Source organism: Vicia villosa, linkage group LG1 (assembly GCF_029867415.1).
Source record: "Vicia villosa cultivar HV-30 ecotype Madison, WI linkage group LG1, Vvil1.0, whole genome shotgun sequence".
Taxonomy (NCBI): domain Eukaryota; kingdom Viridiplantae; phylum Streptophyta; class Magnoliopsida; order Fabales; family Fabaceae; genus Vicia; species Vicia villosa.
Window position 1 is genome coordinate 181,524,694 of NC_081180.1, and position 16,667 is coordinate 181,541,360.

At 34.3% G+C, this 16,667-nt stretch overlaps 1 pseudogene; it reads right to left on the reverse strand.

Moving 5' to 3' along the window:
* Positions 1–16,183, reverse strand: part of LOC131660598 (heat shock 70 kDa protein 1-like) — a 33,879-nt pseudogene extending 17,696 nt beyond the window's left edge.
* Between the last annotated feature and the right edge of the window lie 484 nt (positions 16,184–16,667).

Below are 16,667 nucleotides of genomic sequence, written 5' to 3' on the forward strand. Positions count from 1 at the left end.
TCCACAATGACCCAAATCACTTCACAATTACTCGATGTTCTCAGCAACCCGAAACAAAATCCATAGAGATACTATCTCACTTCCACTCGAATAGAATAATTGTTGCACCAACTAAACGATTTCTGACAAGTCCAACTCAAATACACAATTCCGCTATATCCCTCTTCATACTTTGCCACTAAACATTTCCTCAAATCTTGATACATCATAGTAACATCATGACGTATACTCAAACCATTACGATGCCCTTCATCCAAAATTCTCTTTTCCAAATTCGAAACATCAGGAATGTAAACTCGATCATAACACCTCATAACACTATTCTCACCAATCGGAAAGTTATTACCTTTTTCCTTGCTTCCTCAATGTCATCTTGTTAACTAATTCTAAATCCCATTTTTTGACCCTCTCGAATCTCATCTAGAATGTCCCACGTAAGCTTCAACATACCAAGCATAACACACGAAGACGTCGCTTCACAAACCAAACTCAAATCTCTAAATTGTTCCAAAAATTCCAATTCTAGAATCCTCAACATAGACTTATGCAATGATTTACTATTCAATGCATCGGCTACAACATTCGCTTTTCCAAGATGGTAATTCAAACCAAAATCACAGTCCTTTGAGAATTCTAACCATCTCGTTTGCCTCCTACTCAATTCCTTCAATCAAACAAATACTGCAACTCTTGTGCTCACTAAACACTTCGAATCTCGATCCAACAATTAATACCTCTTAAGTTCTAAAACAAACCCAATGGCGGATAACATCCATTCATACAACAAATAATTCTTCTCATGAACTTTAAGTTGCCTTGAAGCATAAACTACTCCTTGTCGATATCTGTATCAACACACCTCATCTCGAAATCTCCTACCCAAGAAAATTCACTTCTTCCAACCAAAACTCACATTCAGAAAGCTTCACATAAAACCTCTTCCCTATTAGCACCGATAACACAATCCTTAATGTTCAGTATGGTCATCGTCACTCTTAAAATCAAAATATCCTCAAGAAACATTACTTCATAGAACCTTCTTCCCTCTTACTCGACAAAATAGGCGCGACTTTACAACTATACACTCATACAAATAAACCTCTTCTCAAATCGACTCTTCAACTTCTCCTTAATCGCTTTACATGCTACCAAGTTTGTAAGACAAGTCTATCTCGTCCAATACGATCTCGTCTCCTATCAACAATAGATTAAGGGTGATCAAGTCCTCAATTTGTTAATAGTAGCCGACAACCATGATGGAACATAAACCTCTGTTACTAAACTACAATAGCGTTCCTTAAGAACTTGTACTCGAAATCACCTAAAACTCCAAGATCCAAAATCCCTCTTAAGATTAAAATTACTTGCTTCAACTCCAAACAGTTCATACCAAGATTTTCATCAAATTGGTCTAATGGAAAACAAACTAAATCAATTCCAAAATCTCTACCAAAGATGCTCAACGGATAATTCAAACACGCAAAAGAAGTAGAAACAAAACCACAGCAGTTGTATCAATAACCATACTTCTACGCATAACAGGTAAAACAAGATCCAACTTCAGAGCACAATCCAAAGAAATGAAAGAATGCGTTGCACTATCATCAATAATAAAGTACGTACCTCAGATTAACCTTTCCTTAACAGTGGTCTTAGCACCAGACAACGCAAGTACTTTTCCTTTCGCTTGTTCCTTCTTTGGCTTATCACATTTGGTACTAATGTGCCCTTGCTCTCCATAGTTGTAGCAAGTCACGCTCGAACCAATTCTACACTTGTGTGCTTTGTGACCAATCTTGTTACACTTGAAACATGTCACATAATTCTTACCATAATCAACAGCACGATGACCTTCAACACCACATCTGAAAAACTTAAGTGGAGTAGGAGTCCCTCCCCCACTTAGCTTCTTTCCAAAACCAAATTGTTTCCTCTTGTTATCATACGGTTTCTCACGGAACTGTCCTCCTTCTCGCTTCAACTTTAGAAACTCCACTTATTTCTTTCCACGCACATCTTCTGGAAAATAGTTTCCCAAAAATTCATCACGAAAAAGAGTCCAAGTAACTTCAATACCTTCTCTTTTAAATTTCCACACAATATTACTCCACCAATCGTCAGCTCCTTTCATCAGCATGTGAGTACCAAACTGTACTTTCTGTACATCAGTACAAATCATGACTTGAAAGATCTTCTCAATTTCTCTCATCCATGCTTGTGCTTTGTCCGGTCCATACTCTACTTCAAATATCAGCGGATTGCACCTTAGGAAGTCTCCAAAAGCACATAACTCATCCTTTCCTCCATAACCAGCACTCTCTTGTGGCGCTTGTCCAATCGCACCAGTCCACCTCATCACTGCCTCAACATTAATGTCAACATTCCTTCCTACAGCCATTGTCCTAAGACATCCAACGACCAAACAGACAAAACAGTATCGATCGTGTCAAATACACAAATCTAATACAACGGGATAAAAGACAGTAATAACCTTGACCAACTGGTCGACCATGCTCTGATACCACTAATGTAACACCCTTTTTCTAATCCCAAATATAACATATTATTCACAGAGTAAAGTATGCATACAATCAAAGAGGCGTCACATGTTATTTTCATCACAATGAAAACCTAGAACAAACATACCAACATGCACTAATCATATCGTAACACATTTTGAAATATCATGCTTTCATAAATTATGCATATCGCACGCGGAAGAATTATAACTCAAAAATTTCAATGAATATATCCCATACTATATTCATCTACCGAACTCAAATAACATATCCAATTATGCTAAACCAAATCAAATCTAGGCAACATGGCCGTCAACAACATATCCAAAGTATCGATTCAAAATATATACAAGATAGCAATATCCAGACATAAGCATAAGTCAAATAAAACTCCCCAAGTGTTACATGATCAGAGCATATGACTCGCTACCTAATCAAACAACAAACTCCAAAGCTCCTCGGCTAAATCCTCAGATAAGCTACTACTCGTCGGAACCTGCACGATGTCACGATGAACATCATTCAAACAGAAGGGTGAGAATTCAAATTATTATAGATAAACATAATAATGGGAAATGCAAAACACAACAAGAATACATTTCACAATTCATCACTCTTCTCAAAACATACATTCATACACCATATATCAATTATCACACAAAACAATCACATTGATACAAAAACAATCACATAGCACAAAATGTGACTCGAATGTAATAAATGTGACTCAATGCATGTGGTACCATGTGAACCCAAAGTTTCACCACTTTCCGATTCAATATCTAGAATCCAAGCCACGCTTCCGATCCGGACAAGACCAAAGCCACCATTGTGAACCCAAGTTTCACCGCTTCTAATTCTACCTCTAGAATCCAAGCCAACAAGTGAACCCAAAGTTTCACCACCTCTATTTCCGATCGAGGATCAAGGTCAACCATGTGAACCCAAAGTTTCACCGCTTCTATTTCAAAGCCACCATGTATGCATGTGCAACTAGACTTACAATATATATATATATATATATATGCAATTATGATTATCACACAATCTTAACATACCTCATACCACAATAATTCGCACAATTCGAATTATCCACCAAACGTTGCACAACATGCATATATCATCAATAAAGCATTCACATAGCATTTATCAATCATAATAACATATAACATACAAGCCAATCAATGTCATTCTCTACAATTCTCCAAAAACAACATATACATTTGCTAAATCTAAGCATCATGTATACATACAATTACCAAAACATATGCAATTAAGAATTATCCATATAATCTTAACATCCAAGCATATTACCAAAATTCAACTAATTGAATTATTCCACCATCGTACAAAACACATTTATCATACGACAATTACAACAATGCATAACAATTAGCATTCATCGTTTCCAAATATCACAATTAGCACATGGTACAAAATACCAATACATGTTATCCACAATTAACATTAATCCATGACATACACTATCACATAACGATTAAGTCATCAACTAATCATTCTCCACAATTGCATTTAAATAGCATACACTCACTCGCACACCTCATGAATATCATACCACATAACATATCAACAAATGTTATTCATGATTCATCGATTCATAACTCACATACACGTAATTACATGTTATTCACACAACAACATCATAATTAATTTAATAAGTGCCAACCAATTCTGTCCTATCACATAGATAATAACATTGGCTTCCTAATGCTTCAAACGGCACCTAAAAGAAGTTACAGATCAAAAGATATAACATGACACGGTTAATTCAACTTCTTAATAACAGCATATTATTGTTAATTCATCACAAGGCATCATCATTGGCTCATACAGTTCGAATACATACAACTAATTGCATGTAGCATACAACATCATTATCAATTCATACCGATCAAACACATACAAAAAATATAAGTTATATTAAATTATTATCTAATGGTTTTCAATCCAATTTAATAAGATAGGAATTTATTTTAGCTTTCCAACGGTCCAAACGGCGCATCAAACGGACACCCGAGTCAAAAGTTATTGAATTTATAAGTTTTTCAAAATGCTGTCAAAACCAGAAAATTTGCTGTTACGGAAATACTGTCAAAAACCAGAAAACTGCTGTTACGAAAATACTGTTTGCTGTTGCGAAAATATTGTCTGCTGTTGCGAAAATACTACTGTCCAGCCCAAATTTTTCACCATAAAACCATGTTAATCCATCATTTTTCATGAAATAAATAGTTATACAACCTATATACATTATATAGCAACTATTAGGATCATAAAAACAAGATTCTAAGCTTTATTAATTTTCACCAAAATTCCAAATCAACCATTTTCAAGTGAAACTTAAACATACTTATATGCACTAAATCATGTTCTATACACATACCCATTCATGGAATTCAATATAGAAACATCATAGCATATATAAATCATCAATTTCATAGATTGAAACATAGATTCATGTTAGGGTTTTCAAGAATATAACAAATCCCCAAATCCTAACTTCATGGTATCTAACCCATTCCAAATCATGCATTTTCTAACTCAATCATCATTATCCACTTATATCTACTTATAATAACTTGGATTCACACCCTTACCTTTTAATTTTAATCCACCCTCTTCAAGAATCTACAATCCTCTCTTCTTTCTCTTCTATGCTCTCTTCTCCTCTCACTTCTATTCTTCTTACCAAAGTTATGAAAAATGAAACAATGACCTAACTCTTTCCTACTATCTTTTTTTTTAATGGGCTTAACCCACAAATCAATTTCATATTTTATTTCTACTACTTAGGCCCATTTAATTATATTTCTCTAATAACTTAATTAACCCATTAAACCCAATAAACACAATTATACACAAAATTAATTAATTCAATTAATTATTATATCTCATAACAATTAAATAATTATTTAACACACCAAGTAAAATAAAATAATATAATAAAATAAATACAGATAAATTCCTCTAATAACTCAATGTCTCATATTTCCGGTCTAATCTTAATTACTCAGAAAATTCCCAAAACGCTAATTATTAAGTCATTAATATTTCTAATACTAAAAATATTAAATTTTTTGATTAAATATTGATCCGCTATCCCGAACTAATACCGACTAAATCGTCCTAAAACGCGAAAATTTCGATAAACATAAAAAATGACTAAATTAAGCAAATAATTATTAAAAACACCAAATAATATAATTATTAATATAATTAATAAAAACCGGGATGTTACAACTCTCCCCCACTTAGAATATTTTCGTCCTCGAAAATTCAATTGACACAACCATCTCAACACTAAAACCACATGTACTCTCTCCAGATTCATACCAATAAAAAACATTCCACATCTTCAATCATACAAGCTTCCAAGGATGCCACTCCAATACTCGAATGGAATACCATGCAAACACATCGTTCTCTTGATGTCAAATTTAGCAAGTCTCTCCATCCGATAATCCATCCTCATTGAAATAAAATAAGCACATCTCGTCAACCTATCCACAATGACCCAAATCACTTCACAATTACTCGATGTTCTCAGCAACCCGAAACAAAATCCATAGAGATACTATCTCACTTCCACTCGAATAGAATAATTGTTGCACCAACTAAACGATTTCTGACAAGTCCAACTCAAATACACAATTCCGCTATATCCCTCTTCATACTTTGCCACTAAACATTTCCTCAAATCTTGATACATCATAGTAACATCATGACGTATACTCAAACCATTACGATGCCCTTCATCCAAAATTCTCTTTTCCAAATTCGAAACATCAGGAATGTAAAGTCGATCATAACACCTCATAACACTATTCTCACCAATCGGAAAGTTATTACCTTTTTCCTTGCTTCCTCAATGTCATCTTGTTAACTAATTCTAAATCCCATTTTTTGACCCTCTCGAATCTCATCTAGAATGTCCCACGTAAGCTTCAACATACAAAGCATAACACACGAAGACGTCGCTTCACAAACCAAACTCAAATCTCTAAATTGTTCCAAAAATTCCAATTCTAGAATCCTCAACATAGACTTATGCAATGATTTCCTATTCAATGCATCGGCTACAACATTCGCTTTTCCAAGATGGTAATTCAAACCAAAATCACAATCCTTTGAGAATTCTAACCATCTCGTTTGCCTCCTACTCAATTCCTTCAATCAAACAAATACTGCAACTCCTGTGCTCACTAAACACTTCGAATCTCGAACCAACAATTAATACCTCTTAAGTTCTAAAACAAACCCAACGGCGGATAACATCCATTCATACAACGAATAATTCTTCTCATGAACTTTAAGTTGCCTTGAAGCATAAACTACTGCTTGTCGATATCTGTATCAACACACCTCATCTCGAAATCTCCTACCCAAGAAAATTCACTTCTTCCAACCAAAACTCACATTCAGAAAGCTTCACATAAAACCTCTTCCCTATTAGCACCGATAACACAATCCTTAATGTTCAGTATGGTCATCGTCACTCTTAAAATCAAAATATCCTCAAGAAACATTACTTCATAGAACCTTCTTCCCTCTTACTCGACAAAACAGGTGTGACTTTACAACTATACACTCATACAAATAAACCTCTTCTAAAAACTTCTCCTTAATCGCTTTACATGCTACCAAGTTTGTAAGACAAGTCTATCTCGTCCAATACGATCTCGTCTCCTATCAACAATAGATTAAGGGTGATCGAGTCCTCAATTTGTTAATAGTAGCCGACAACCATGATGGAACATAAACCTCTGTTACTATACTACAATAGCGTTCCTTAAGAACTTGTACTCGAAATCACCTAAAACTCCAAGATCCAAAATCCCTCTTAAGATTAAAATTACTTGCTTCAACTCCAAACAGTTCATACCAAGATTTCATCAAATTGGTCTAATGGAAAACAAACTAAATCAATTCCAAAATCTCTACCAAAGATGCTCAACGGATAATTCAAACACGCAAAAGAAGTAGAAACAAAACCACAACAGTTGTATCAATAACCACACTTCTACGCATAACAGGTAAAACAAGATCCAACTTCAGAGCACAATCCAAAGAAATGAAAGAATGCGTTGCACTATCATCAATAATAAAGTACGTACCTCAGATTAACCTCTCCTTAACAGTGGTCTTAGCACCAGACAACGCAAGTACTTTTCCTTTCGCTTGTTCCTTCTTTGGCTTATCACATTTGGTACTAATGTGCCCTTGCTCTCCATAGTTGTAGCATGTCACGCTCGAACCAATTCTAAACTTGTGTGCTTTGTGAACAATCTTGTTACACTTGAAACATGTCACATAATTCTTACCACAATCAACAACACGATGACCTTCAACACCACATCTGAAAAACTTAAGTGGAGTAGGAGTCCCTCCCCCACTTAGCTTCTTTCCAAAACCAAATTGTTTCCTCTTGTTATCATACGGTTTCTCACGGAACTGTCCTCCTTCTCGCTTCAACTTTAGAAACTCCACTTATTTCTTTCCACGCACATCTTTTGGAAAATAGTTTTCCAAAAATTCATCACGAAAAAGAGTCCAAGTAACTTCAATACTTTCTCTTTTAAATTTCCGCACAGTATTACTCCACCAATCGTCAGCTCCTTTCATCAGCATGTGAGTACCAAACTGTACTTTCTGTACATCAGTACAAATCATGACTTGAAAGATCTTCTCAATTTCTCTCATCCATGCTTGTGCTTTGTCCGGTCCATACTCTACTTCAAATATCAGCGGATTGCACCTTAGGAAGTCTCCAAAAGCACATAACTCATCCTTTCCTCCATAACCAGCACTCTCTTGTGGCGCTTGTCCAATCGCACCAGTCCACCTCATCACTGCCTCAACATTAATGTCAACATTCCTTCCTACAGCCATTGTCCTAAGACATCCAACGACCAAACAGACAAAACAATATCGATCGTGTCAAATACACAAATCTAATACAATGGGATAAAAGACAGTAATAACCTTGACCAACTGGTCGACCATGCTCTGATACCACTAATGTAACACCCTTTTTCTAATCCCAAATATAACATATTATTCACAGAGTAAAGTATGCATACAATCAAAGAGGCGTCACATGTTATTTTCAACACAACGAAAACCTAGAACAAACATACCAACATGCACTAATCATATCGTAACACATTTTGAAATATCAAGCTTTCATAAATTATGCATATCGCACGCGGAAGAATTATAACTCAAACATTTCAATGAATATATCCCATACTATATTCATCTACCGAACTCAAATAACATATCCAATTATGCTAAACCAAATCAAATCTAGGCAACATGGCCGTCAACAACATATCCAAAGTATCGATTCAAAATATATACAAGATAGCAATATCCAGACATAAGCATAAGTCAAATAAAACTCCCCAAGTGTTACATGATCAGAGCATATGACTCGCTACCTAATCAAACAACAAACTCCAAAGCTCCTCGGCTAAATCCTCAGATAAGCTACTACTCGTCGGAACCTGCACGATGTCACGATGAACATCATTCAAACAGAAGGGTGAGAATTCAAATTATTATAGATAAACATAATAATGGGAAATGCAAAACACAACAAGAATACATTTCAGAATTCATCACTCTTCTCAAAACATACATTCATACACCATATATCAATTATCACACAAAACAATCACATTGATACAAAAACAATCACATAGCACACAATGTGACTCGAATGTAATAAATGTGACTCAATGCATGTGGTACCATGTGAACCCAAAGTTTCACCGCTTTCCGATTCAATATCTAGAATCCAAGCCACGCTTCCGATGAGGACAAGACCAAAGCCACCATTGTGAACCCAAGTTTCACCGCTTCCAATTCTACCTCTAGAATCCAAGCCAACAAGTGAACCCAAAGTTTCACCACCTCTATTTCCGATCGAGGATCAAGGTCAACCATGTGAACCCAAAGTTTCACCACTTCTATTTCAAAGCCACCATGTATGCATGTGCAACAAGACTTACAATATATATATATATATATATATATATATATATATATGCAATTAAGATTATCACACAATCTTAACATACCTCATACCACAATAATTCGCACAATTCGAATTATCCACCAAACGTTGCACAACATGCATATATCATCAATAAAGCATTCACATAGCATTTATCAATCATAATAACATATAGCATACAAGCCAATCAATGTCATTCTCAACAATTCTCCAAAAATAACATATACATTTGCTAAATCTAAGCATCATGTATACATAGAATTACCAAAACATATGCAATTAAGAATTATCCATATAATCTTAACATCCAAGCATATTACCAAAATTCAACTAATTGAATTATTCCACCATCGTACAAAACACATGTATCATACGACAATTACAACAATGCATAACAATTAGCATTCATCGTTTCCAAATATCACAATTAGCACATGATACAAAATACCAATACATGTTATCCACAATTAACATTAATCCATGACATACACTATCACATAACGATTAAGTCATCAACTAATCATTCTCCACAATTGCATTTAAATAGCATACACTCACTCGCACACCTCATGAATATCATACCACATAACATATCAACAAATGTTATTCATGATTCATCGATTCATAACTCACATACACGTAATTACATGTTATTCACACAACAACATCATAATTAATTTAATAAGTGCCAACCAATTCTGTCCTATCACATAGATAATAACATTGGCTTCCTAATGCTTCAAACGGCGCCTAAAAGAAGTTACAGATCAAAAGATATAACATGACACGTTTAATTCAACTTCTTAATAACAGCATATTATTGTTAATCATCACAAGGCATCATCATTGGCTCATACAGTTCGAATACATACAACTAATTGCATGTAGCATACAACATCATTATCAATTCATACCGATCAAACACATACAAAAAATATAAGTTATATTAAATTATTATCTAATGGTTTTCAATCCAATTTAATAAGATAGGAATTTATTTTAGCTTTCCAACGGTCCAAACGGCACATCAAACGGACACCCGAGTCAAAAGTTATTGAATTTATAAGTTTTTCAAAATGCTGTCAAAACCATAAAATTTGCTGTTACGAAAATACTGTCAAAAACCAGAAAACTGCTGTTACGAAAATACAGTTTGCTGTTGCGAAAATACTGTCTGCTGTTGCGAAAATACTACTGTCCAGCCCAAATTTTTCACCATAAAACCATGTTAATCCATCATTTTTCATGAAATAAATAGTTATACAACCTATATACATTATATAGCAACTATTAGGATCATAAAAACAAGATTCTAAGCTCCATTAATTTTCACCAAAATTCCAAATCAACCATTTTCAAGTGAAACTTAAACATACATATATGCACTAAATCATGTTCTATACACATACCTATTCATGGAATTCAATATAGAAACATCATAGCATATATAAATCATCAATTTCATAGATTGAAACATAGATTCATGTTAGGGTTTTCAAGAATATAACAAATCCCCAAATCCTAACTTCATGGTATCTAATCCATTCCAAATCATGCATTTTCTAACTCAATCATCATTACCCACTTATATCTACTTATAATAACTTAGATTCACACCCTTACCTTTTGATTTTAATCCACCCTCTTCAAGAATCTACAATTCTCTCTTCTTTATCTTCTATGCTCTCTTCTCCTCTCCCTTCTATTCTTCTTACCAAAGTTATGAAAAATGAAAGAATGACCTAACTCTTTCCTACTATCTTTTTTTTAATGGGCTTAACCCACAAATCAATTTCATATTTTATTTCTACTACTTAGGCCCAATTAATTATATCTCTCTAATAACTTAATTAACCCATTAAACCCAATAAACACAATTATACACAAAATTAATTAATTCAATTAATTATTATATCTCATAACAATTAAATAATTATTTAATACACCAAGTAAAATAAAATAATATAATAAAATAAATACAGATAAAATCCTCTAATAACTCAATGTCTCATATTTCCGGTCTAATCTTAATTACTCAGAAAATTCCCAAAACGCTAAATATTAACTCATTAATATTTCTAATACTAAAAATATTAAAATTTTTGATTAAATATTGATCCCCTATCCCGAACTAATACCGACTAAATCGTCCCAAAACGCGAAAATTTCGATAAACATAAAAAATGACTAAATTAAGCAAATAATTATTAAAAACACCAAATAATATAATTACTAATATAATTAATAAAAACCGCGATGTTACACATCCCTATATCCAAATCAAATACCCTAGGAGATTAGACACATATCATCTCTATGATAGGAGTATCTCTTCTATATCATCACAATTAATCAATCAAACTTTTTGCCACAAGGCTGGCTAATCAATCAAACCTTTTGCCAAAAGGCTGACTTATCAAAACTTTTTGTTACAAGGCTGGCTTATCAAAAGTTTTTGCCACAAGGCTTGCTTATCTAAACTTTTTTCCACAAGGCTGACTTATCAAAAGTTTTTTGCCACAAGGCTGGCTAATCAAACTTGTTTTCGCCACAAGGCTGGCTAAACAAAAATCATCTTTATCATTCTAAGAACCATAAGTGGCACAGCCCAGGTCTTATAATGAAAAGATTCAAACCAAAATCAAATAGATGTATGTGATGAAATAGATTAGATACATCGAGCATTAAGATGACATTTGTCTCTTATCCTTTGCTTCCACTAGCATAAGTGGGAACTACGATTGCTCTGACTTTCTCAACATCCCTTTGAGAATACGTAGGCACAAGGTCGTATCCTTGGCGAGCAAAACTTCTATCTCCCTCAAACCACTCAAACCTTAGCACCCGTAGACCTCGAGCTACAGATGCTCTGATTCCCTCTAAGGGATATGTATGCAGAAGATTGCGATGATCTTTGCGAGCATAATCAAACAAACACCTTAGGTCCCACCTATCTCACAACAGAAAACCTCCCCAATAGCATAGAAAGAAATAAACAGACAAACATAACAAAGAAACCTATAGAGTACTATAGATATGTAGGGTGCTAATACCTTCCCTTCGTATAACCAACCCTCTTACCCGGAATCTCTCCCCCCTTTTTTGCATTGCTTTTAATTTTGTATTATTTGCATTGCATATCTTTTAAGGTTTGTGCAACTTTTTCCCTTTTCCTATTTTGGAAACAAAAACAAAAATCATTTTCTTGAGCCCGAGCCCAAAGAAGGCATTCGGTGTCTCATCCCGATTTTCACGCGACAGGTATTTGTTCCCAAAGTCATCACAACCTTGAAAGCCCTTGTGATTCGTGTCATTGCATTTTCAATACTATTTTTGGATGAACGCATAATTTTGTCTATTGTTTTCAAGATTGTTGGGTGTGTGTCATAGTCCTCACCTTTCGGTGTTTTTCATCTACCGATGAGTTTTTGCTAGGCGTGATTCGTGATTGAGCTTGTTTTGTTTTAGAATGTTTTGTATGATTTTTGTACTTAGGATTTGTTTCATTTTCATGTTTTCGTTGTAGGATTGTGGTAAGTATTTACTTTGATTTGTACGTTTTTGTTTGAACAGTACAATTGTTTCGTTTTTTTAACAATCTTGTTGATTCTTTGGATTTTTACTTTTGAGATTTGAGTGTTTGGCCTTGTTTGAGGACAAACAAATTCAAGTTGGGGAGAGTTTGATAAGTGTCAAAATGTAGTTATTTTGTGTATGAAAATAGTGGCACTTATCGATACTTTTTGTAATACCGTTTGAATAATTCCCCGTTTTTGTGTATATTTGTATCGTTTGTGTTTTGTTACGTTTTCGTGTAAATATATACCGTTTGATAGTTTTGTTGTCTTTTTATAGGTAATTATGCGTGTTCGAAGCTTTGAGGAATAAAGTGTCGAAGACACGGCGGCAAGCACGCGAATTTACCAATTCATCGGCGGATAAGGATTAAAATAAGGATGATAAAAATCATCAATTTGGTTGTAATTTATTCATTGTTATGCCCAAAATAAGATTTTATTTTTCTGTTGAGCGGGCTAAGCGCGGTCTGGGCGGTTTAGAAAGTGTTAAATAGGGAAAAATTATATTTTTTTAGGGTTATGCTTTGGTGTATTTGTTCCCAAAGTCATCACAACCATTTTTGAGTAGGGAGAGCTTGAAAACAACAATGGAGCATGCATCTTGATGATCGGAGGTCAAATTTCTCATCGATTGGTGTTGACAAACCAAGAAATGTTTGGTTCATCTTCTTCTCTTCTCTTTGTATTTCTCTTATGGTGAGTTTGTATGTAAATTACTCTAAACCCATGGATGTTTGTTACTCTTTCTATTAGTTGTATAAAGATTGCTTTACAAATTTTAATCGGTGTTTTTTTGATCTTTTTGCTTAATCGCTACGGATTTATGTTGTTATAGAAATATTCTTCGTGAATCTTGATTAGGAGAATACTTGTTAGTTCTAGATTATATACATAGGGTCTGGGGTTAACATCCACATAATATCTAAGTTTAATGTCTCTGTGTTGTTCGATCGGTTGAGACATCGTCGAAAGAGCAATATAGTTGAACTCTCGTCGGTGTTGCATAAATGGACATTGATGTGAGGGATATGTGGTGATTTTGATGAGTATTGTAGATTGAGTACGGCGGAGTGATAAATCTAAGTTTGTGAGGAGTATTTTAGATTCAAACTAGATAAGTTATTCTCTATCAAGAATGAATTTATTTTATGTTCATATGTTATATTTTTCCTGTTTACTTAAAACCCATTTAACCCAAACTCAAGAACTCAAAATCCGTTGAACAGCAGTTCAGTATCACCAATCTCTGTGGACTCGATAATTCCCGGATAAATATTTCCAAATCTTTTGTTGCTTGCCGCTTTACCGCTTCAACATAGGTGAAGTTTCATTAGTATCTCTTTAGATACATATCCTCGATATAGAACTTCATTAAAATTTTCTTTAAAACTCAACCCTCAATTATGTAATAGTCAACATTATCACGAAATGTTGCACCAAATTTCAAATCAACGACTTGTTGTTACCTATTGAATCTTAGGTTAAGATGTATTAACTTCAGATTGGGTTGCTATCATTGTCGGAACCCTTATTCAAGGAGTTTTAATCCCATACCTTTCGAGGTAGACTTTACTAAATCTATGGCCAGTGGTTTAGTAAAAGGATCAGCCAAATTGTAGCTTGTTTGTATATATGTCAGTGAAATGATCCCATCCTTTATCATTTTTCTCACGAGAGAGTGTCTAAGACCTATGTGTCTAGACTTTCCATTGTATACTTCACTGAATGCTCTAGCCAGGGTGGTTTGACTATCACAATGTATCAATACTTTTGAAACATTGTCTTTAGCTAATGGAACCTCTAATAAGAGATCCCTCAACCATTCTGCTTCTTGTCTAGCAGATGCAAGAGCCACAAACTCTGATTCCATGGTTGAGAGAGTAATGCATGTTTGTTTCTTGCTCTTCCAAGAAATCGCACCTCCAAATAATGTGAATATCCACCCAGTTGTAGATTTATAATCTCCAACACTTGATATCCAACTTGTGTCGGTATATCCTTCTAGTATGGCAGGAAACTTACCATAATGAAGGCCAAGATTTTTAGTCTTTAACAAATATAAAAAAAATCCTTGTTATTGCCTTCCAATGTTCATCATTTGGATTGCTAGTAAATCTACTCATCTTACTAACTGCAAATGCTATGTCTGGTCTAGTACATTGAATTAAGTACATTAGACATCCAATTGCACTTGCATATTCCAATTGTGACATGGATCTACCATTGTTCTTTTGAAGTTTGACACTAGGATCGAACGGAGTGTTTACTTCCTTAAAGTTAAGGTGTTTGAACTTTTCCAACACTTTTTCAATATAATGTGTTTGATTAAGTTCATAACCCCCACTATTTCGTTTTACTTTGATCACTAGTATAGTGTCAACTAATCCAAGATCTTTCATCTTGAATGTGGAAGTTAGAAATCCTTTTGTTTCTAAGATTCCATTCATTTCATTGCTAATAATCAACATGTCATCAACATATAGACATAGAAATATTATAGCATTTCCACACACCTTTGTGCACAAGCATTTGTCACAAGAGTTTGGAATGAACCCATTTGAAAGTATGGCAGTGTCAAATTTTTGATGCCATTGTTTTGGTGCCTGTTTTAAACCGTATAAAGATTTGACAAGTTTGCATACCTTTTGTTCATTTCCATGAAGTATGTAGCCTTCTGGTTTCTCCATATAGATTTCCTCATCGAGATCGCCATTTAGGAATGCTGTTTTAACGTCCATTTGATGTACAATAAGGTTGTTCAAGGAAGCTAGTGCAAACAATATTCTAATCGTCGTTGTTTTTTATACTAGTGAATATGTATCAAAATAATCAATACCTTCCTTTTGTCTAATTCCTTTTGCAACTAGTCTGGCCTTGTAGGTGTTTAATGTACAATTATTGTGATACTTCCTCCTAAACACCCATTTGCATCCAATGGGTCTTGATCCCTTCGGAAGATCAACTATTTCCAAAGTATGGTTTGACATAATTGAATCCATTTCATCTTGGATAGCATCCTTCCAAAAAGAAGCGTCTCTAGAAGTCATTGCTTCTTTATATGTTTTAGGATCATCTTCAATTTGAAGAATAATAGGAATTTTATGAACATCATTCTTGTTATTTCCTTCAACTAGATATACGGAAATAAATTGAGAATCGATTTCATCCGGTCCTAGACCCTTATTTTTACGTGCCCTTTGCTTCTTCTTGGTTCGGGTTGTGTTTCAACAATCCGCGTCGAATCATTGTCACAAGACTCTTTGATCGTGGGATTCTCTGGTTCCTTATTCTTTGTGATAAGATTTTCGAAGAATTCCACATCTCTAGATTCGACAATTACATTAGACTCTAAATTTAAAAGTCTATATGCTTTGCTATTTGGTGCATATCCTATGAAAGCACATCTGATCCCTCGAGGACCTAATTTTGTTCTTTTGGGGTCCATATTTTTGTAATATGCTACACACCCCCACACTCTAAAATAATCAATATTTGGTGATCTACCTTTCCATTTTTCAAATGGAGAAATTC